The sequence below is a fragment of the Vicia villosa genome, unplaced genomic scaffold (genome assembly GCF_029867415.1).
Source record: "Vicia villosa cultivar HV-30 ecotype Madison, WI unplaced genomic scaffold, Vvil1.0 ctg.000044F_1_1, whole genome shotgun sequence".
Classification (NCBI taxonomy): domain Eukaryota; kingdom Viridiplantae; phylum Streptophyta; class Magnoliopsida; order Fabales; family Fabaceae; genus Vicia; species Vicia villosa.
This window is the reverse complement of record NW_026704976.1, coordinates 197,831-224,099: the sequence shown is the minus strand read 5'-3', so window position 1 is coordinate 224,099 and position 26,269 is coordinate 197,831. Positions and strand designations below refer to the sequence as shown.

General features: G+C 31.2%; 1 long non-coding RNA gene and 1 pseudogene across 2 annotated transcripts; both read right to left on the bottom strand.

Moving 5' to 3' along the window:
* Positions 1 to 773: 773 nt before the first annotated feature.
* Positions 774 to 16,213, bottom strand: LOC131622801 (uncharacterized). 2 transcript variants are annotated; one of them, XR_009290016.1, is made up of 6 exons: positions 16,090 to 16,213; positions 15,864 to 15,982; positions 2,337 to 2,616; positions 1,692 to 2,258; positions 1,236 to 1,601; positions 774 to 1,140 (listed from the first exon to the last, which is right to left on the bottom strand). It is a non-coding gene; the product is annotated as an uncharacterized LOC131622801 (long non-coding RNA). The 2 variants fall into 2 exon arrangements; XR_009290017.1 differs by having other exon boundaries at positions 1,236 to 1,558.
* Positions 16,214 to 20,862: 4,649 nt separating this feature from the next.
* LOC131622769 (probable ribose-5-phosphate isomerase 2) lies at positions 20,863 to 22,059 on the bottom strand (annotated as a pseudogene).
* Positions 22,060 to 26,269: the final 4,210 nt, after the last annotated feature.

Genomic DNA, 26,269 nt, shown 5'->3' with positions numbered 1-26,269 from the left:
ACACAATTAAATAAATCATAATTAAAAGCCTTTATGTACTATAAACATCATACCTTCTATTTTAATCAAAGAAATCATAGTTGATATAATTGTAAATGATTGAATCTTACAGTCTGAAATCTTTAACTCTTGCACTAAAAGAGAAAAGTAATCACATGTTATTGAATGTGTCAATAATGAAAAAGAAAAGCAGTCTTTAAGATCAAACTAAAAATCAAACATAAATATATTTAATGATAGATAAAAGTATCTAAATACCTATATGAAAAAAAAAGCACTTGCACTATAAATTGATATATCTTTACAATATCTTGACAAATGCAAAGAAGAGTTGTTTGTTTCTTCTAAATGACCAAAATTGCACCTTTTGCCCAGCTCTCAAATATTTGCTTGCTACAAATGTGTATCATTTACCAGTGATATTATAGATCTCAGTTGTTTCCATTTGCCACAACTTGAAGTACATGTCATCCAAAAGATTAAGGCACATAATCCAAAGATAATTGCTCCATTGGTGTCAGAAAAATCTTTGTAATCCTTCTTATTAAAATGGCCAAACGATTGTTGTTTTTTCTATTGCCATTTGTCATTTGATGAACCCCAAAAGCACTAATTCAGAAAAAATCCATATAAAGCCACATAAAATATGAAATTACTTTTGTAACAATATATATATATATATATATATATATATATATATATATATATATATATATATATATATATATATAATATTATAACAAAATTCACATTAAAGATTAACTTACTTTGTAACAATTTTCTTCATGTTTTCATCAATTTCCCGATGAAGTCAACAAAAGACGACCACAATATTGTCTCTCGAACACATGACTATTAATTGCCAATGCCGTTTGTACGTGTGTGTAGAAACACAAAAGTCACATAAAATATCTATGTTAACAAAATTAAAAAAATACAAAACACAATTTCATAAAATTTTATCCAAGAATAAGTGGTAGTAAGTGACACACTCTGTTTTTCCTCTCTAACTTATCTTGTATGTATTTTTTAACACCTGCTTGAGTTTTTGTCACAATATCAACATATATACACATAGCAGGGTCCATAATTCCATATACTTCATATGTGGAATTATCAATTCATACACGATGAATATACCTGAATAATTTTAAAATAAACATTAGATTCAAAGTGATGAGAGATATAACATATTAATAGATATTTACAGTAATAAAAAAAGAAAATGTACTTACGTGCACCAAACTTGCAGAGTAGACACGTCAAGCCAATGAAAACCCATCAACAACTCTCTGATACACTTAGCTGACATATAAAAATTAGCGACAAATCAACAATGACTTAATTCCTTTTCCAAGTGTCTGTCAGTCATTTCCACAACCATGAGTAACAATATCTGAACATCGTCAACTTCCACGTCTTTTGTGCTTCCTTAATTAGCAGCTGAAAACCTTCTTTTTCCGCTTCCTTCGACTACTTCCATTTTTTCCAACACCACGAACACGACCGCCATGCTCAGATGTTCCAATGGCTGCTGTTAAGATATCGTTACGTCCATCTGGAACAAAGACACCTTTTTCAGCTTCTTCAACTAGAGAATCCTACAAAATTCAAAAACCACAACTAATTTCAATAGTTTTTATCAATCACAAATATTACGATAATTGAAGTAATTTCCAAGTTTTACTTACAATTTTCTCAGCAATAACTTGTGTATGTTTTAATGTGTATTCTCCCCCTTTCTTTTGTCGTGCTTTCTTCCATAACTCATGGTGTGACGGTGGAGATGGACTATCATTATCATCTAATGTAGAATCATCTCTCAATGATATCCTTTCATTTTTAATTGTCTCCACAAGCAAGTGATATCCTTCACGAGATAATATGTGTGGGTATACATTCCTAGCCACATTTTCCTTACCCTTTTGATTTTTTTCCTATTAATTATAAACTAAAAAAGTAATCACTAAGCATAATAAAATGTTATTGAAAAAAACTCAAATATAACTCCTACAAACCTTAAATGCGGGGGTATCTCGATACTTCAGAAACTCTTCCCATACTTCTTCTTTAATATAATTATACCTGACATGTGCAGGAGCGAGATCTTTTTTAGGATTATTAACATATTCGTCTCTGAGTTGTGTCTTAAAACCTCTCCATCGCTCTCCTTCATATTTAATCCATTCCTTCTTCAACGGATCCTAGATTTTACCATCCTTGTATTTATCACAACATTCTGGAATAGTGAAATGAGCCTACACATACAGTATAGGGAATATGTTGTTAGTATATATATGATTATAAAATATAATAACATGTTGAATTTAAAATACCTGAAAATCAAGCCATATAATGTCTTTTATCCCATTATCTATGTCTTTCCACTCATCTTTCAAAATAGAACATCTCTGCCAAGCAAGAGATGCTATATAACTCCTAAAATTTGCAGCATTTTTACCAACACCAGTACATTCATAGGTTCTTGGGTCAAACTCAACCTTTATCTTTTCACCCGTTTGATGAACTTTGTCAATTTGTATCATCAAAGTTGGACCTCTAACTCTTCTAAGTTTACTAGATGAAGAGGGGTTGTCGGTTGAATCAGCCATGTATCTGTTTAAACAAAATAAAAATATTTAGAAATCAAATTAAGCACAAAATAAAAGCAATTAGACATAAAATTAAGCACAAAATAAAAATAATTAGAAATCAAAGTAATGTCGAATTAACCTATAGAAAACACCTTACTAGTTCTCCCATATCCATTCTTCATGATCTATGCGAATAACATGCACATCATCCTCTACATTTTCTTCAATGAAGATAGGCACATTTGTTGAGAAAGGAGGAGTTTTGGAAATATCAAGATTTGCATCTTGATTTTCATCACTATCATGCACATTTCCTTATATAACAACTGACCACCTTTTATTAGAAGGATATGTGACATAAAACATTTGTTTTGCTTGAGATGCCATAATGAAAGGTTTGTCCGTATAAGCTAACTTGCTAAGAGCAACCTGTGTAACTCCAAATTCATCGATTCTTACACCACTATTGATATCAATCCATTTGTATTTAAATACATGAACTTTAAACACAACATAATCAACTTCCCAAATCTCTTCAATCACCCCAAAGTAGGGTGTATATGCCACAACCGGGTTTTTATCTTTAGCACTAGAGAAGTGCATGGACTCGGCCACAATCATAACCCCATTATTTTGCGTGGTACTACGGTCATCCTTTGACTTTGTATAAGAGAAAGTTTTACTAATATCATATCCACTCCAAGATATTATGTTACATTTAGGCTCATAGGACAACCAGTTAATTGTTTTTGAAGAACTATCATCACTATACATTTTTTTCTTTAAACCACTCAGAGAAACTCTTATTATGCTCTTTTAACAACCCTCTTTCATTCATCTAGGGGTACTTTTTCTTTATGATGCTTTTGTGAGCAGATAAGTAAGGTTGAACTTCATCCGTGTTATTCAATATATACAAATGCGCTTGAACAACCACATCAATACTTAAGCTCTTGACCTTTAAACCTTGTGTACCCACACCCTCACATCTTCCATTATGACGAGACTTGGGAAGCCCTACAACATCCACTTCTGACAAATAGTTAGAACAAAACTCAATTGCTTCTTCTGCAATATACCTCTCAATAATCGATGCTTCCGGACGGTTTGGGTTTTTGGTATACCCTTTTAGGATCTTCATGTATCGCTCTATTGGATACATCCACTGTAAAAAAAATTGGACCACATAATCTAATCTCCCTTACTAGATGAACAATCAAGTGAACTATAATGTCAAAAAAAGAAGGAGGCAAATACATCTCTAATTGGCACAAGATAACTGCAGCCTCATTTTCCAAATCATCTAACTTTAATGGATCAATGGCTTTGCAACAAATTGAATTGAAAAATAAGCACAACCTAGTTATAGTCTTCCTAACATTGTTAGGCAATATCCCACGAATAACCACTGGTAGTAGTTGTTGTATTAAGACATGACAGTCATGAGATTTTAAGCCAACTAATTTGAGATCTTTAACCGATAGAAGCCTCTTGACATTTGATGAGTAACCATGCGGCACTTTGATACTTTCTAAACACTCACAAAAACTTGTTTTCTCTTTTTTAGACAAAATATAGAAGGCAGGAGGCAAATACGTCTTGTTACCTATATATTGTGGAGTTAACTCTTCACGTATACCCATCACGCCCAAATTTAGACGAGCATTAATACCATCTTTTGTCTTGCCTTGACTGTTGAGAAGTGTTCCGACTACACTATCACATACATTTTTCTCCACATGCATCACATCAACACAATGTCTTACCTCAAGAATAGACCAATATGGAAGATCGAAGAAAACCGGCCTCTTTTTCCATATATTTTTCACAATAAATCACTTTTGGTACTTTCCAAAGACAACAGTAATGCCTTGTTGTCGTTGATAAACTTCCTCTCCAGTTAAGGGCTTTGGAGCAACACCATGCTCTTGTTCCCCATTGAAAGCTTTCCGCAATCTACGATATGGATGATAACGATTTAGAAATTTTTGATGCCCAAGATAAACAGTCTTGTTTCCTTTTTCAAGATGATGGTAACATGTGTCTTTTTCACATATAGGACACGCTTTATGCCCTTTAACTTTATACCAAGACAAATTTCCATATGCTGGAAAATCGTTGATGTTGCAAAACAACATGGCACGCATATTGAACTGTTCACTAGAATGCGCATCAAAAACATCCACCCCTTCCTCCCACAACACTCTTAAATCATTAATCAGTGGACTTAGATAAACATCTATGTCATTTCCTGGTTGTTTTAGGCCCGAAATCATCATCGATAACATAATATATTTACGCTTCATGCACAACCTAAGAGATAGGTTCTAAATCATTAGAAGAACAAGCCAAGAAGAATGGTTAGTATTTAGATTACCAAACGAATTCATTCCATTAGTAGAAAGTCTAAGGTTTCTCGACTCTTTGCCAAAATTTGGAAACAAAGAATCTATTTTCTTCCATTACAAAGAATCAGCTACATGGCGAATTTGTCCATCACATTTTCTTTCTTCCGCATGCCATCTAAGATTCTTTGCATCATCTGCATTAGTGAATAATCTCTTGAACCTTGAAATTTTCGGTAGGTACCATACCACTTTCGCAGGAGGACCCTTATTGACATCCTCATCATCACTAGATTCACCATCTTACTTTTTGTAGCGTAACGCCTTGCAATTCGGACAATGATTATAGTTTACATACTCTTTTTTGTATAACATGCAATCATTAGGGAATGCATGTATCTTTTCATACTCCAAACCCATCAGACACAATATTTTGTTCGCCTCGTAATAATGACTTGGTAGTACGTTACCTTCTAGAAGCATTTGTATCAACAATTCAAGCAATTCGGTAAAACTTTTATCAGTCCACCCGTTATTTGCCTTCAGATTAAACAATTTTAACACGGCTGACAAACGTGTAAAATTTGTGCATCTCGGGTACAAAGGTTTATCCTTGTCATTGCATAAAGTATCATACGCATGTGCCCTCTTAAACGAATCTTGTCCAATATCTCGCATCATATCTTCTAGACGATCATCCATTTCTACACTAACATTATCTCTTTGGGACATATTTGACTTTGCTACTACTTCACCGTGCCATATCCGTTGTGTATAACTTTGATAAATCCCTACACAAATTAGATGATTCATGATTTCTTTCTTACTAAGTTCTGGTTCTTGATTTGCACAACGAACACATGGACAGAGAAAAAGCACAAGAAGACTTTTTTCAACATTACTTTCAGGAGGAGGAAGATTTTTTTTGCACTACTTCAACAAACTGTAAAAATTCCATCACTCCATGTTTGTACTCAGCACTTAATCGATTAGCTCTCATCCAACTACGATCCATTATCTAAATGAAGATTTAAATGAAATAAGGAACTCATTTTAACTAAGATCCATTAGTTTTTTTAATAGCATAAAAAACTAATGGTCACTAATGACATAATAATGCACTATTATTAACACCGATCGATTTGATTTCAAGTACACGTCAATGCAGTTATGACATAATAATAACATAAAAAACAAATGCTGATTTAGCTCATATAATTCTAGATAAATACAAACATATAATTTGTCATAAATTTTATAAAGAATTGAATCGTAGCTTCTGAATATGACCTCATAATATTTATTAGAAAACATGATAGTATTTGAAATTACAACCACCACTGCATTTTTCTATTACAACGTGAATCAAATTGGTCATCACATACAGCCAAAACCAGTGTGTAACAGTGTGTAACAGAATATCAATTGAATATATACAAGATGCTCTGATATCACTTTCATCATACAAAAATACATATAATTTAGCATCAAATATATAATTAATAATAATTTAGCATCAAATATACAAGATGCACTATGATAAATTAATAATCCAAAATCGAGGTTTGTAAATTGCAATTCCCTCTTCCTCCCATAGCCAATTTTACAGAAAAATAAATTTTAAAATATATACATTTTTTCCTATGAACTGGTTCAAACTTACTCCTACACCTCTAACTTGTCAAAATATGTATGCGTTGAATCAGACCCAGTTTGTTAAAAACAAATGGTTGCTTAAATTAGAATTTGTTCAAATTCAAAGTCACACACCTTTTTAACCTTTGTCTATTTCAGGTTCAATATACAATAGCATCAATTAGTTGTAGTTACCATGAAAAATATAACAGTATGCAAAACAAGCAAAATAACAATTAAAATTTCAGAAAGTATAACTTGTAGAAGAGAAAAACCTGTAGAAGAAGGGGGGTGACGCCTTCAACCGTCGGATTTGGTGAGAGTGGGTTGTGACGGTCGGTTAGGATGGGTGGTCGTCGTCGATAGAAGAATGGCGGTTCGCCGCGGTCGGCGAACGAACGAGGTCGGAAGAAGGCAAGATGGTGGTCGGTTTCGGGAGAAGGCGAACAGAGGAGTGGGCGCTCGGCGAACGGAGGAGTTTGGACGACGAATGGAGGAGTTTGGAGAAAGTATAACTTGTACGGTGACGACGCTCGAAGAAGAAGAGAAGAAATTAAAAGATTTGCAACAGTAAAGAAGGATTAGGGTTTTTGGATGAAATTATTTTAACATTTTCCATCGGTTTTTTACTAGACCGATGTAAAGGCCCACTATGCTATATTTTCCATCAGTTAATATCAAGGCCCGATGTAAAGGCCATACTGTGCAATTCATTTCTCCTATCGGTTACTATATATAACCGATGTAAAATTCCTTATAAAAGTATTTCGTTTTATTAACAATTCTGCCACCGCCTGATGTAAAAATTTTTTTCAAATATTTTTGACATCATATATTTTAATATCTGATGTAAAATCCTTTAAGCAAATGTCATATTTTTAGTAGTGATTGATTGATGGCAGACTTTTGCAGTGAGGGAATCTTATTTATAACCGTTGGGAAGGTTGCAACGTGAATTACATATGGCAAGGTTGCTATGTGAAATTCACATCGCTGATTGGCTTATAAGGATACGCTTTCTCTTATTCCCTCCCAGACCCATTTTCGTTCCCCTCTTTCTTCCCCTATTTCTTCCATTGTTACACAAGCCCATTTGCAAACACAAACCCATTTTTTATATACCTTCTAACTTCAAAAAATTTCCCCAAATCTCTTCCATTCTTGTATTAAAGGTAAATTACATACATAAATTATGATAATTTCGTTTTTATAATTGCATCAATAGATATTTCTGTTTGTTAATTTAGGTTTTAATTTTTGTTTTAAGGTTTTGAAGAGAAGAAGAGGGTTGAAGGAGAAGAGGATTGAAAAAGGAAGAGCGTTGAAGGAGAAGAAGAGGTATTTTTGTTATTTTTTTTTTATAAATTTAATATATATGATAAAAATAATATATATGATATACATGTTTAGGAGTTGATAATATATGTTTAGGAGTTGATAAAAATAGTATATATGATATAAATGTTTGTTTTTTTTTTGTAATCTGTTTTATATTTTGGATGATATTGAAAATAAAATATAATTTTTAAAATGGAATATAGTATTTATTAAAATAGATTATATATATATATATATATATATATATATATATATATATATATATATATATATATATATATATATATATATATATTAAAATGAATTTTTAATCAAATATTTTACAATATATCTAAAACAGATTTTTTATTAAATATTTTAGAATATATAAAACTGATAATTAATGAAATAGATTATTAAATATATTAAATATATTTTAGAATATATATATTAATGAAATAGATTATTATATATATTATTAAAGCTTATTACTATATATATTATTAAAAAAGTTTATTACATATAAGTATATTAAAAAGAATTTTTTATTAAATATTTTAGAATATATAAAACTGATAATTATATAAATTATAACTTTAAAAACTGAGTATATTATATATAACTTTAAAAAATAGATATTATATAAATTTTAAAACAATAATATATTAAAGAACTGAATATATTAATAAAAATAGTATATATTTTATTTTATATAGTAATAGTTAAAGTTAAAAGAATATGGTAACTAATTATTTTAAAACTATATAATTATTATTCTATAGTAATAAATATAGTAAAAAATAATAGTATTTTGAAACTATTATTACTTCACAAAATAATAGTAAAAAATAATTAAAATTAAAAGAATCAATTCACCGTCCAAATAGTAAACTATTATTTTCAAAATATTAATAATTATTATTTTGAAACTATAGTAAAAAATATAGTAATAATTAAAGTAATAAAAAATGAAACTATATTTTGAAACTTAATAATAAGTTTGTTAAGAACAAATTTTAAACAACATTTTAAAAAAAAAGGTTATTATATGTTTATTATATTTTGTTAAAAAAAAATATATAGTATTTTGTTTAAAAAATGTTTATTATAGTGTGAAATATTATTTTGTTTAAAAAAAAATAGTAATATTTTGTTTAAAAAAAAAGGATATAGTAGTATAGTGTGAAGTAGTATTATAGTATGAAGTAGTATTTTGTTTAAAAAATGTTTATTATATGTTTTTATGGTTATCATATGTTTATTATATCTTTTATATATATATATATATATATATATATATATATATATATATATATATATATATATATATATATATATATATATATATATATATATATCCAAAATAATTATAAAATTTATTTATAGTTGATACTAATTATAGTTACTAAAAAGATAATGATTGGATATATGTGCAGTATGGAACATTATTATTGGTATTATCGTAGTTGGATGTACGATAGATTGGAACCAAGAAGACGTGCACTTAAACTCAATTATATAGTAGGAGTTAATGGGTTTATCACGTGGGCGTTTGCTCAGGAATGTTGTCGAAGCAAAGGAGGAGTTAGGTGTCCTTGTCTTAAATGTGGATGCAGACCTATAATTAGTGACCTAGAGGAAGTGGCCAGTTATTTGCATAGAAGGGGTTTTATTGAAAATTAGTGGGTTTTGATGTTTAATGGTGAAAAACTGCCGAGTAACATACCAGAGACTAGCAATATGCATGCTTCAAGTAGTTGACCGCCTATGGAATATGAGGAAAGATCGCCTATGAAATATGAGGAAAACTTTAATTTGATCGGTGACATGGTTGAGGATGTTGTTGGTGTGAACGTGACCTATGATCAACCTAAAGATTTTGATGGGGAAGAGTTGTTGAATGAGGAATCGCAAAGATTTTATCAGTTGTTGAATGAGATGAATACACCTTTATTTGAGGGATCGTTCGACTCAAAGTTATCAATGTGTGTGAGATTATTGGCCACCAAGTCAAATTGGAATATTCCTGATCAGTGTTTGGAATTCTTTGTAAAAATGATATTGGACTCAATTGCAACGAAAGACAACTTGCCTACAACTTTTTATGATGAAAAGAAGTTGATGTCGAAGTTGGGTTTAAGAGTAAGAACGATTGATTGTTGCATTAATGGTTGCATGTTGTTTTATGACAATGGGTTTGGTACGCAAGATGGATTGTTGGAGGAATGTGAGTTTTTTATGAGTCCAAGATATAAAGTTTGCAGTAGAGCCATTAACAGTAATCAAGCTCGTATTGCAGTAAAGTCCATGTTTTATATTCCGATAATACCAAGGTTAAAAAGAATATTTACTTCAATGCACAGTGCAAGTCAAATGACATGGCATCATACAAACAAAATAAGTCCAGGCACTATGCGACATCCATCTGATGGAGAAACATGGAAGAACTTTGATCGATTACATCTTGATTTTGCCGCAGAACCTAGAAATGCCAGGCTTGGATTATGCTCAGATGGTTTTGACGTGCATCATTCTAGGACCTTCGAGTCCAAAAGCCGAATTGATGTGTACTTACAACCTTTAATCGATGATTTGAAGAGGTTGTGGATTGGAGAATAGACTTATGATATATCCCATAAACAAAATTTACTATGCGAGCTGCTTTGATGTGGACTATTAACGACTTTCCAGCATATGGCATGTTGTCTGGTTGGGGTACACATGAAAAAATGGGTTGTCCATATTGTATGGGATACACCAAGGCGTTTACGTTGGATAAAAGGGGGAAAAGCTCGTAGTTTGACTGTCACCGCAGATTCCTACCAAAAAATCATCCATATAGAAGAAACAAGACAAATTTCAAAAAAGACGAACGAGTAACAGATTTGCCTCCGCCTCGATTGTCACCAGGTGCTGTATGGGACCAAGTTTGGGAACTACCAAAATTCATAGATACTGGAAAGGCATGTAGAATTGAAGGATATGGGGTCGAACACAATTGGACAAAAAGAAGTATATTTTGGGACCTCCCATATTGGAATGATAATTTGTTACGCCATAATCTTGATATTATGCATATTGAGAAGAATTTTTTCGATAATGTATTGAACACAATTATAGATGTTAAAGACAAAACAAAAGATAATGAGAAGGCTAGACAAGACATGAAAATTTAATGTAATAAAAAAGAGTTGGAGTTGAAGCCTCAACCGAATGGAAAATTATTAAAACCGAAGGCCTGTTTTAATCTGACCTCCCAAGAAGGTAAAGTGGTTTGTCGATGGTTAAAAGACTTGAGAATGCCCAGCAAATATTCTTCAAATTTAGAAAGGTATGTCGACCCTAACACTCGGAAGTTGCATGGTATGAAAAGTCGTGATTGCCATGTTTTTATGGAACAATTGCTACCAATTTCGTTCGATTCTCTACCCAAATATGTGCTTAATCCACAAACTGAAATTAGTCAATTTTTTAGAGATATTTGTGCGTCAGCTTTAAGAGTGGATGACATCATTAAGTTAGACCAAAATATTTCAGTCATTCTCTGTAAGTTGGAACAAGTATTTCCACCTGGTTTTTTTGACTCCATAGAACATCTACCTTTGCATCTTGCCTTTGAAGCTTATCTTGGAGGACCTGTTCAATATAGGTGGATGTATCCGTTTGAAAGGTTCATGGGTGATTCAAAGCGATCAGTGAAAAATAAAGTTAGAGTTGAAGGATCAATATGTGCACATTATTTATATCGAGAAACATCACATTTTTGTAGTCACTATTTCAGCCACTTGATGTTAACTCCAAGAATCATACGAAATCCTGCAAATGTTAATGAAAGAAGTCAATTAACCTTATCAGTCTTCGGACTTCCAGGTCGTCTATTTGGAAAGAAGGGTGTGCATTAGTTGACCAGACAAGAAATACAATCTGCACATGTTCATGTCTTGATCAACTGCGTTGAAGTTAAACCATATCTTGAGTAAGTATACCCTAACTTTTAATTTTCTTTACAATCATAAAACATATTACCTTGAAACTTCTGATAATGATCTTTCAGTTAATAAGTTTTAGGATTGTAAAGAAAATTAAATATTGGGGGTATACTTACTCAAGATATGGTTTAACTTCAACACAATTGATTAAGACATGAACATGTGCAAATTGCATTTCTTGTTGGATCAACCAATGCACACCCTTCTTTCCAGATGGACGACTTGGAAGCCCGAAGACTGATAAGGTAAATTGACTTTTTTCATTAACATTTACAGGATCTCGTATGATTCTTGGAGTTAACATCAAGTGGTTGAAATAGTGACTGCAAAAATGTGATGTTTCTCGATGCAAGTAATGTGCACATATTGATCCTTCAACTCTAGCTTTATTTTTTACTGATCGCTTTGAATCACCTATAAACCTTTCAAACGGATACATCCATCTATATTGAACAAGTACTCAAAGATAAGCTTCATATGCAAGATGCACAGGTAGATGTTCCATGGAGTAAAAAATACCAGGAGGAAATACTTGTTTCAACTTACAGAGAATGACTGGAATATCTCAGTCCAACTTAATGATGTCATCCACTCTTAACGATGATGCAGAAATATCTCTAAAATTTGATTAATTTCAGTTAGTGGATTAAGCACATGTTTGGATAGAGAACTGAACGCAATTGGTAGCAATTGTTCCATAAAAACATGGCAATCATGAATTTTCATACCATGCAACTTACAAGTGTTAGCATCGGCACACCTTGCTAAAATTGAATAATATCCGTCGGGAATTCTCAAATCTTTTAACCATCGACAAACCGCTTCAGCTTTTTGGGAGGTCAGACTGAAACAAGCCTTCGATTTTAATAATTTTCCATTCGGTTGAGGCTTTAAATCCAACTCTTTTCGATTACACCAAATTTCAATGTCTTGTCTAGTTTTCTCATTATCTTTTGTTATGTCTTTAACATACATCACAGTCTTAAACACATTATCAAAAAAATTCTTCTCAATATGCATAACATCAAAATTATGGCGCAACAAACTATCTTTCCAATACGGGAGGTCCCAAAATATACTTCTTTTTGTCCAATTGCGTTCGACTCCATTTCCTTCAATTCTAAATGCTTTGCCAGTATCTGTGAATTTTGGTAGTTCACAAACTTGATCCCATATAGCACCTAGTGACAATCGAGGCGGAGGCAAATCTGTTACCCTTTCGTCTTTTATGTAATTTGTCTTGTTTCTTCTATATGGATGATTTATTGGTACGAATCTGCGGTGACAGTCAAACCACGAGCTTTTTCTCCCATTATCTAACGTAAACGCCTTGGTGTATCCCATACAATGCGGACGACCCATTTTTCCATGTGTACTCCAACCAGACAACATGACATATGTTGGAAAGTCGTTAATGGTCCACATCAAGGCAGCTCGCATATTAAAGTTTAATTATATATAAGAATTAAATTAAATTAACTAATGATTAAAATATAGCCACATAATTTTCACGTCGCAAACAGCAATATCTCAATTGCCACTTGAAAATTAACCATTGGAGAGCTATATTTATGGCGGAGTTCGCACACCTATAAGAAGATGCACCGACAGGATAGAAATAGAAGAAGATGAAGTCCATTGAAGTAGAAGAAAATAGAAGAAGATGAAGTCGCAGAGGCACCGAAAGGAAAGAAAAATATAAGAAACTTGAAGAAGATGAAGTTGTTGAGGCAGAAACATTTAAACAATATAGGGTTAATAGCCATTTACCCCTTACCATATGGGGTCTTTTCGAAAAATCCCTCTGTAAAAAAAAAGTCACATGGATGACCCTATAATTTTAAAAAAGTCACTATTAAAACCTTCCCCATGCCAAGTCATCCAAAATGCTGATGTGTCATTGTTTTTCTATTTTTTTCCATTTTCTGTAAATGTCACATGTGTTTATTCATTTATGTAAGGACAATTTTGCCATCAACCCTCTCACTGTTCATACCTTCTTCAATTTCTCCATCTGCTTCAACAACAACACTGTTCCTTTGTTCTTCCCAAACGTTATCTCTCTCTGCTTCTATATCTCTATAACCAAACCAAAAAAATAGAACACTACCACACACACAAAAAATCCTCAGTTCCGCTCTATCTCTCTCGGCCTCACTCAGTTCTCTCCCTCTCTTCTCCTCATGACTCAATCGATTCACTCTTTGTATTCTTTGTTCTTCTGAATCTCACTCAAACAAAACAAACAACAACCAAGAAAACGTCATCTCTCTCGGATTCAAACTCAAACGCTTTCACTCGGTCTCCTCAAACACGCACAAACAAATAACCAACACAGAAATCATGAAATCCAAACAAAATTGGGAACCCTAAACTTCAATACAAAGCTTTGAATCATTCCTCTTTGCTCGTCTCTCTTCTTGAAGATGAAGATTTATTCGGGATATCTCTGGTACGTCGTTCGATTCCTCTTTCCTCCGTTCGAAATCGATTCGTGAATAGCTCGCCTGAAACTTTGAGTGCAGAGTTCGGATTCGTCTTTCTGAGATGCGTCTCTGAGTTTGTTGCTTCAAAGGAATCAATAATGAAGAACCTGATGAAGTTACGGTTGAGCTAATGATATGGATTGAAAATTATGTAGACCAGTTCTGAAGCAGGTTTTTGAAGGTGAACCGGTGATGATATTTTCTAGTTAAGTTTTTGTGCTTGGAAATGGTGATGAAGATGACATATATGGTATGGTTTATGCTTATAGAGATTGGAATCTATGAAGGATCTCTATGCAGATGAAGATTGGATCTATGGTGACATATTTTGGAGGAAGCTTGTTTTAATTTCTGTAGAATGAAATTGGAGTAATATGCAGCACATCTCTAATTTTGAAACTTGCAGGGTTGAGTGAAGTAGTGGAGAGGTGCTGCGCAACTGTAGTGGAGGGTTAAGGGTAAAATTGTTCTTATATAAATGAATAAACACATGTGGCATTTAAAGAAAATGGAAAAAACAGAAAAACAATGACACATCAGCATTTTGGATGACTTGGCATGGGGAAGGTTTTAATAGTGACTTTTTCAAAACTATAGGGTCATCCATGTGACTTTTTTTTTTTTTTACAGAAGAGTTTTTCACAAAAACCCTATATAGCAGGGGTGTAAATAACTATTAACCCAACAATAAATAAATAAAAAAATAGAGTTGAAAAGGAAAAAAAAAGACACTTTAAAAAATTCATAAAAGAACTTTACAAAACCCAATGTGTCATAGGTGTATATCACCACATTTATCACTTATAACTATTAAAAATATAATAATATAATATTTTTATAAAAATATAATAATTTAATATTTATAGAAAAAAAATAAATAATAACAATGAAAATAATTACTCTCTCTAAAAAATAATAAATAATACAATGCTTCATGAATTTTGATTAATATAATTTAGTTTTCAATTATTATGTATTTATTAGTATTAAATATATTAGCCTCCGCGTCACCAAAATAACGGCCGTTCTGTTCCACATTTTCATTCCGTTCCAATTTTTTGGACAGCCGCGCCGTTATCCTAGTTTAACAACAGAGAATTGAAGATGATGCCATATTGCCATATCCCTTAAAAAAACAAGGATCTAATATGTGGAAAATAACAGGTTATAACTTTTTATACTAAGAATTAAAGACCGGAAGTATCCAACACAAATTGAGGTTGCGAGGTGAGATGGAAACTGAAACCAGTTCGCACATTCATATTATAAATATTCAGTTTTTCCTTAGAACATAAATTTATATAGTGAAGGTAAACAATGAAACTATTATAAACTCTTTAAACATCACGAAAAGAACAGGAAAGACATAAACTTAATAGGATTGCAACAGAGAATAGATGTTATATATGATTGTAGTGTTTTATTTTTATGTAATTAAGTAATTACACAATCAAATAAATCATAATCAAAAGCCTTTTTGAAGTATAAACATCATACCTTATATTTTAATCAAAGAAATCATAGTTGATATAATTGCAAATGGTTGAGTCTTGTCAAAATAATCAGAAGCCATTGGTCTTACAAGTTTTTACAGCCTGAAATCTTCAACAGTTGCACTAAAAAAGGAAAAGTAATTCACATGTTAGTGAATGTTTCAATAATGAAAAAGAAAACCAGTCTCTATATATGAAGGTGAAAGAGAAGAGCATAGATGAAAGTTTACCTTTATATATGAAGGAGTGAATTATGCAGAAAAGCAAGTGGAAGAGCTTTGATCTAGAATCTCTTCTTATGGCTTCTTTCGTTGTGGCCCTATCTTAGGTCACTCACTCACACTATTTAATATAGTGGCAGACATATCTGTGTTGATAAAGTGATGGAATCTCTCAGCTCCTTCATTAAAAGTTTAACCTCTTTCAAAAAATTTATTTATTTAATATGAACATATCTAAATAAGTGATTTGAATAAGTTTAAATAGAAAATAGTTGCCTTCAAAACAAAACATATGAAAAGAGGAAAATGAACTACGAAAAAACAAAAAGTGATATGAAGACGAGTTGATGACATAAGTTTAAATGACTAACAACCTAATAAATTAATTAAATTTATCTTCATTTTAGAGGAGCAACAGTGGCGGCGGGCAGCGAGAGTCACAATTCAGTAAAAATTAATATTTATGAGTTATGGTTTTGATTTTATGTGTTTTGGAGTTTGGTTTTAGATGTGTATTTGAAATCAATATTCAAGATCTTTTTCTTAAAAAAATACAATGTAATAACTATATTTATAAAAATTATTATATTTTATAATAGAATTAAGACTAAATTCATAAAATTTCATCATAGAGGATAATAGAAATAAATATGTTTTAAAAATGGGGAGATCCATCTCATACAAATTAAAAACGTTTCATATGAGTATATGAGTATGACCGAATTCTTAACATTTAAATTGCTTTAATTATAATTTATTTAATAATCATACATGTCAAAAATATTTATTTCTAATAATAATTAGAATGCAATCATTTTGTTAGTAATTTTATGGATGATAATAATGATTTGGAAAAGGGAAACAATTCAAATATTTAATAAAAATTTAATTGTAATTAACATTTTAATAAATTTATTTTCTTCTAATATGAAAATTATATAAAATGGAAAAATAAAACCATTAATTCAAATATTTAAATATGAAAATTAATGAACTATTAAAATATTGAATATTAACGGAAACATGAAATTATTGATCAAAATATTAAATATTAACGAAAACATGAAGTTACTGATCACAATATTGAATATTAACGGAAACCTGAAGTTACTGATTAAAATATTGAATATTAACGAGAACATGAAATTATTGATCAAAATATTGAATATTAACGGGAACATGAAGTTACTGGTCACAATATTGAATATTAACGGGAACCTGAAGTTACTGATTAAAATAACAAATATTAACAGGAACGTAAAGTTACAGATCACAATATTGAATATTAACGGGAACATGAAGTTACTGATCAAAATAATGAATATTAATGGGAACATGAAGTTACTTATCACAATATTAAATATTAATGGGACCCTGAAGTTAACGGGAACATGAAATTACTCATCAAAATATTGAATATTAATGGGAACGTGAAGTTGCTTATCACAATATTGAATATTAACGGCAACCTGAAGTTACTGATTAAAATATTGAAAATTATCAGGAACATGAAATTACTGATCACAATATTGAATATTAACGGGAACTTGAAGTTACTGATTAAAATATTTAATATTAACATGGACATGTAATTACTAATCAAAATATTGAATATTAACGGGAACATAAAATTACTTATCAAAATATTTAATATTAACATGGACATGTAGTTACTAATCAAACTATTGAATATTAACGGGAACATGAAGTTACTTATCAAAATATTTTGAAATTAACGGGAATGAAGTTCATGAGCAAAATATTAAATATTAACAGTAACATGAAGTTATTGATCAAAATATTGAATATTAATTAACGGGAACATGAAGTTACAAAAGGCTGTTTAAACACAATTTAGTTTTGGTGCTTTCAATTTTGTTTCTGTTTCTAATTATTCTTATTTTTTTCATAGAATGTTAATTACGTTTAATATACATTTTTTCTATTAGAAAATTGTTACGGTGATTTCGGTAAACAACCGTTAGTTCTCCAAATTATTAAGTATACTTTGGTTACTCGCAGGATTGACTAGATTGATCCTAGGACATGTGTCGGAAAGTGCTTATCATAATGATTGAAGTCATATTTCTGAGTTTTACTTCTACAAGAAATGCTTTAATCTAAGGCTTGATGTAAAAGACAATATAAAATACAATGCAAGGAAAGAAATTGGAGAAAGTAATTCGAAATGACTGGACTGTAAACGTAAACGATTCGACATGAAATGAAAAGGTATTTAAATGACTTGTGTTTACAAAACAGGGGATAAATATTGAAAATATAATGGTGTTACACGTACATTTCTCAGTGAAAACTCTTTCTCTTACGCTTGGTACTTGAGTGATTTGTGAGTAATTTGTACAAAATGAACACCTCTGGATCCTACCACTAAGACCCTTATTTATACTAATTCGACCCTAACGGTCTTACCACTACGCCAAATAAGTTATTTAATAGCACCTTTTTTTGTTTTTTATAGCGCTTAAAAGTGCTATTAACCGCGCCGCTATTGTAAACGTTTTTTGTTTAATAGCACTTTAAAAACGCTATTAAAGTACCGATTTTTAATAGCGTTTTTTCTAAAGCGCTATTGAAGAATGCATTTTGTGTGTGTTTTTATTAGATTTTGACAGCACTTTCAAACTAAGTGCTATTAAAGGGCACATGTTTGATAGCGTTTCCAAACAAAGCGCTAATATATGACTCATGTTTGATAGCACTTTCAAAGAAAACTCTAATATATGACTCATGTTTGATAGCACTTTCAAAGAAAGCGATAATATATGACTCATCTTTGATAGCACTTTCAAAGAAAGTGCTAATATATGGTACTTTTTTTTTTGCATTCTATTGGTGTGCAAATATCAAAAAGCTACATTTAATTCAATACCAAATAACACTTTAAGTTACTCATGGCATACATATATGATTCATCAATACCAAATAACATTTTAAACCAAATCTTCTTATTTACAAATATCATAACATATAGAGGGTATTTAGTGTACTTAAAAAAAGGCATTTGCATAGCCAAATTTGTAGTTACATGCATTCCATCTAAGAGTACTTTAATCCAAATCCCAAAACAAAAAGTCATATTCTATAAATAAAACACCTAAAACACAAGAAACGGCAACAAAACAGCACCAAGTAGTAACCACACTTCAAGAACCAAAAGCGTCGAACCCACAGGTACAATCATTTAGCTAGGCAAAATAACCGCTTCTTGCTTTCCTGTATCATAGAAGAAATATTGATTATGTATTGTACAATAAAAAACAATTTAAGATATATAAAATAATCAAACATTTAATGTTGGTCTAACAAGTTCAAGAATGACTACGTTTGAGCTAAAGTGATTAACAGCAACCGCTAAGTCACACATAGTCGTGCATATTGAACAACACACCAATATAAATGAGTTCAACACTTAAGAAAGTAGAAAACAGCTTCACAATTTTGGAAAAGGAAATAAAAATCTTCAATGCTCAAGTTGCAGGAGTAGTTCTATAAAGATGATCAGTATTGTAAAACAAAAACCGAACAATCACGAATTGAGAAAGCTCGAGGATCGATTTTTCATTAGCCATCAAACAGAGGAGCAAGACATGTTTGACAGATGAATGCATTGCTGCCAAAAATGGACTAAGTTTCAATTCCCTTAATTCTCCAATCAAATTTCAATCCAAATAAGAAAACATCAACTGTTTTTTATTCTTTTTTCATAAAGATCTTAAGCCTTTATTTCAAACAAACACTCAACAGCACAGTGAACAAAAAACAATAAATACAAACAAACACTCAACAACACAGTGAACAAAAAACAATCAAATAAACACAATTTCCACATCTTTCAAATCCAAATGCTCAAATCAACACAATTTCCTCATCTTTCAAATCCAAATGCTCAAATCAACAACATTATAGTTTTATATAAAAAAAATAATTATTAATATTATTCGCAAGGGTTTTGTTTTCTGCAGCAAACCTAAATGATAGTTTGCAGAATAAACAGAAGTCAATAAAACCGAAAATTGAACATCTAAATCAAAAACATTTGAGTAATATTTGCTTTGTTTATCAAATATCAGGTCAAGGGAAAACTTACCAAAAAATCATCCACCATATAGGTAGCCCAATCCTCCTTGACCTCGGTTAATTTATCATGAGAGTAGGTACGACATATGTGGTCAGAAAATTACTTCAAATGTAAAAACATCAACAATTAACTGTGTTAGAATTAAAGGCACATTAATTTAAAAAATAATAATAATTAAAATCACGTACTTTTGAAGGAAAACAATCCATACTCACTTCACAAACTTTGTTTTTAAATTTTGAGGACTTTCAATATTAGAATCAAAATCTAGAACACAAGAAACATACACAATTTATTTTTTCAATCCATATATGAAGAGAAACAAGATATATAATTTATTTGCTTCAAATTCTAGAAAGTGATAGCATGATTTCTGCCGTTTTTAAGGCTTTCAAATGGCTAACTAGTATTCTTTTACTCCAATTAAATAACCAACTTAGATATAACATTTGTTTGCAAACTATATTTTCTCTATGCTATCAAACCTGGCGATAAATCTTTAAAGTAAAAAATTCAAATCTTATATAATTATATATTCTATATGAAACCAAAGGATAATAGTTTCACCATATACTTTTAAATCACTATATTATTCTCAAAACTAAACTAACAGAGAATCAAGAGACTTAATCCAACAAGGATTATATGAAAGTACCCTAAACCCCAACAACAAAAACAAAACAGAACCAACTTATCTAATCGCGATTCACTAAATAAATATTTCACCACTACACCATATAAAAATGTTAGAAACCCATTTCAAATTCAATAATTAAACCTAAAATATTATTCTTCTAAACCTTAATCCCCGAATTCTCAACTACTTATTCTTCACAGTTAACCCAAGTTCACCTGCAACAGTAACAGTAGTAGCCATATCCAAAAACATTCCATGCTCCACAACACCAGCAATATTCAGAATCGCATCACTCGCCACCTTCAAATCACCGATACTCTTCTCAAAATACAAATCCACAATGTAATTCCCATTATCAGTAACATAAGGCTCTTTCTTCTCACCAAAAGTTCTCAACTTCACAACACAACTAGATTCATCAAACAGATTCTAAAGCCTCCCAGCAGTATATTTCCAACAAAATTTTATAACCTCAACCGGCATAGCCAAACCGCTCCCACCCAAATAGTTAACCAACTTCGACTCATCCACAATGCAAACAAATTTCTTGCATGCACCTTCCACCATTTTCTCTCTCAAAAGCGAGCCTCAACGTCTTTTCACCAAATTCAGATACGGATCAACTTCATCAGCACCGTCGATGGCGAGATCGACGACAAGATGAGTATCGAGATCTGATAAAGGAATCCCTAGCGACAGAGCCTGCTCGTGAGTTATCGTTGAGGTTGGTATCCCAATGATGTTTTGGATTTTCCCTTGCTGGAGAAGCTCACCGATACGATTGACGGCGTGTTTGGTAGTTGAGCCAGTTCCAAGGCCGAGAACCATGCCGGATTCGACGGCTTTGTAGGCGGCAATTTTCTTCAAATCGTCTTGGGTGAGGATTTCAGAGACGGAGGAAGAGGGCGAGGAAGGGACGAGGAGACCGGCTTCCATGGCGGCTTTCTCGGAGGAAATGAAATCAGGGAAGGGAATAGCCATTTTAGGTTATCGTCGGTGGTGGCGGCAGTGGTTATGGTGGTTGTTGAAAGTTAAGTGTTTGAAGAGATTGAAATTGATGGATGAATAAGGTTTTATTGTAAATTGCAATTGAATTAGGTTTCTAAGAAATAAATAAAAAATTGAAAGAAATGGAGAATTTCTGAAGAGATTGAAATTGATGGAAGAATAAGGTTTTATTGTAAATCAACCCAGAATGTTCATATCTGAGAGTTAGTTTATGAAGAAAAGAAGAAAATTAGCAAACCTTTGTTTGTGGCTGGCGCCTTTGTCGACGGTGGCACTGAGCGCACTTAGAGCTACCAAAGATTAAATCTGAACTGAGATTTAAATCCCAATTAAATCTCAACTTCAACTTCACATATACATCATCTATCTCAATTAAATCTGACCAAAGATTCTAAAGCCCTAGAGCTACCAAATGAAATTAAACAGCATACAATAGAATTTTCAAACAATTGATAGAGGAATTTGAATCAATAACATACAAAGAACATGATAGTGTCAAGAAATCAAAGAGATGGTAAGAAAAAAACTCACGCAATCGAAGTGATTCCGGCCCGGTTCAACTTCAGCAAGAGGCACAAACGTTTGGTACAATCTTCTTATATTTCTGCTCGCTCTTTACCTCGACAACTTCTTCTTCTTCTGAATGTGTGTGTTTGTTCCGATTGGAAGGGGTTTCACGTGGTGATATGGTTTCACCAGTGAAAGGATGAAGCCGGTGATGAAAGTGATGGTTAACGAAGATGGTTGAAAAAGATGGTGATGAAAGCTGAGGATGAAGATAGGGTTTCACCAGTGAAAGGATGAAGCCGGTGATGAAAGTGATGGTTAACGAAGATGGTTGACGAAGATGGTGATGAAAGCTGAGGATGAAGATAGGGTTTCTTTGATGGTTTTGGTTTCACGGCTGGGTATGTTTAGGTATTAGCAGTCACCCAAATCTGTGTATGAGTCAAAATGAAAAGTCACCACTTTTTATTTTTTTATTTTATAAAAATTAATAATAGCACTTTTAAAGGAAATGCTATCTTAGTTAAGAATATTAATAGCATTTTAAAAAAAGTGCTATCTTTTTTAAGTTTAATAATAGCATTTTTTCACAAAGTGTTATCAAAATCGTATTGTTAGCATTTTATGATAGCGCCCGACGACAAAGTGCTATTATAAATTTTTTTTCTTTCATTTCAATAGCACTTTCTTCAAAAGTGCTATCTTTTTTAAGTTTAATAATAGCATTTTTTTCACAAAGTACTATCAAAATCGTATTGTCAGCATCCTATGATAGTGCCCGACGATAAAGTGCTATTATAAACTTTTTTTCCTTTTCAATAGCACTTTCTTCAAAAGTGCTATTAAATTAGGCGATACAAAAAATCAAATTTGGCGTAGTGTACTCTAATGAGATGCCACATTGCTCGTTTGCATGCGCTTTGAATTCCTGGAGTTCCACGTGTCCTTCTTGATTCAAACAAAACACTTTAAAATTCAAATCTTCCCGCTCGAAACTCCTCAACGCGAAACAACGTGTCTTTACGAATAATAATAAAATATATCAGAATATCCTAAGTCTTTTATTCCCTAGGCTTCGAAGATAATTCACTTATATTTTACTTTGATTAGAAAATAATCCTGACCCATAATAATCTTAAAAATAGCCATTAAAAGTCATTCTTTCCTCGAGACATATGTCTTCGAAGAACACAAACATCATGTCGAAATCTCCAGCTAACAAATTGCCCCTAATAAATGTCTATTTCGAAGGACAAGTAGAAATAGGCATTTCTTGAACCATCTTAATCTAGGAGAAAAAACATGTACCAGAAATTTTTGTACAACCAGATCTAAAAGGATTAGGGTTAATCCAAAGGAAAATATGACAAAACAAATCCTGATCAGTGATTGAAATGAAGATAAAGATCATTCATGATATTATCCATTGAATTATAGTTTAACATAAAGTTACTATCATGAAACGATCGATTGAAAGAAAAAAAATATCAGATCAGTAACTTGAAGAAATTATTAAGCAAATTGTGGAAAATGAAGAAAGAGAAGAGCATAGATGAAGATTTACCTTTATATATGAAGGATTGAATTATGCAGAAACGCAAGTGTGAGAGCTTAGATATAAAATCGCTTCTTATGGCTTCTTTCGTTATGCTCCTACCTTAGGTCACTCACTCACAAATGGTGGGTTAGAGTGTAGAGTTGTTGGTGCTATTTATTTTGATTTATTTAAAGTGATGGAAAATGATACTCTCAGCTACTTTATTAAAAAGAAAATGATTCTTCATCCATGGTCGTATTATTATTATTAGCACACACAAAAACTGTACACATTATTTAGAAAATACATTCAACATTACTAAAAACAGAGAGTTTAGTTGAATTTGATCTTGAATAAAAAAAAGTGAATTTAAGTGTGTTCATATTAAATATATTTATATAGAAGGGAATCGATATCGATTTTAACTTTAAATTAAAATCAATTATGAAATCAAAATTATTTATATTTATAAATAAATATTTTTAAAACCAATTTTATATATTTAAAAGGATTTTATATGTTTCAAATGTGAAATCAAACATAAATTATTTAATATGAAAATACTTAAATAAGTGATTTGAATAGGTTTTAATAGAACATATAGCGATATAAAAATGAGTTAGTGACATAATTTAAATGACTAAAAAATTAATAAACTTATTAAATTTATCTTCATATATATATATATATATATATATATATATATATATATATATATATATATATATATATATATATATATATATATATATATATATATATATATATATATATATATATATATATATATATATATATATATATATATATATATATATATATATATATATATATATATATATATATATTGCACGTAAAAAAGATAATTAAAATAAATTATGAAATTTTTTTAAATATTTAAAAATTAATTTAAAAGACAATCTAATATACTAGTAATTTTTTTTCATTAGGTAATGGAATTAATCTCGAATCGTCAAAATACAACAGAACTAACACTTACCTCTTTATACAACTGAGAGGTAAAATATTCCAAACGTGAAAATTACAGGACGCAGAAGAAATATTAACTGCTCTAAACCACTTCCAAGAAGATAGCACTATCGCACTGACACATTCGTCAAAACTAAAAATGCTACCCCTAAATAATATGACATTCCGCATAATCCAAATGTTCCACACAACCGCCATCCAAATAATCCCCACAGTTAATCTTTCGTCTAAAACCTTAATTTTTTCAAAGAAAGCAATATAATTTCTTAACTCAAGGGTTTGATAACGAATTGGACTAGTAATAAAAGAGTTTTTATGACACTCACATGCATGCACTCAAGCACACACGAGTTTTGAAGAACCATAAGTTTTAATACAAATAAAAGTGAAAAAACAACAAAGTGAAACTTCGGCGAAAGAAAAATCCTAAATTAACAATCAAAAACAACATAACATATCAGTCACTCAAATAGACTACTCCCTTTTCAACAGTAAAATCCTAAATTAACAATAAAAATCACATTTACAAAGAAAAGATAACTTAGTTCACTAACTTCTTAACAGTTGATGCCTTGTCTAAGAAAATGACCTCAATATGAGATTTTGATATAATTCCATATTAGGGTCAAAACTAACTCAGATTTTGGCACTACACACGATTGACTTAAAATATCAAAATCAATACTAAGATCATTATATAAGACTAACTCAAAACTTCCCAAATATCATATACCAAAGACAGTCTATCACTTTACAAGTGAAGAACAAACGACTAACATACTTTGTAAAGTCATGACAATAAACATATGGAATAACTTTGTGGTCGGCTATCAATTTCTGCCTAAGACAACTTTTTGTTGTAGACACTTTATGATTCAGTAGTTGTCAATAAAAAATAATAATGTTATACAATATTGAACTCGTCCAAACCTAAACTATCCAAACCTAAACTAGAATGCGACTAACCTTTTATGAGTCAAGTTATGATAATTTAGCGGCAAGAAGGCAATTCTAACAAAGAAAATACTACATATGTAGCATGATCGCACCACCACTCCTCATGTAAAGATATGATCATACCTTGAATAATGATCAATAGATAAACTAATAAAGAAACCCTAAACAAAATAATCAAGAGACTATTTCATTGAAAAACTAACGTTGATGAATATACAAAAGGGTTAATAGTCATTTGCCCCCTGCAATAGTAGCGATATTCGGTTTACCCCCCTTTTAAAAAAAAATTTTGTTTTACCCCCCTTGTAATATTTGGGTACCCCCCTAAACGTGTAAAAACCAGGGAGTAAAATCAAAAAAATATATTTTACAGGGGGTAATTTTCCCTCTTAGGGGGCAAAAGACTTACAATTTTAATATTATAGAGGGTAAAACAAATTTTTTTTTTAAAAGG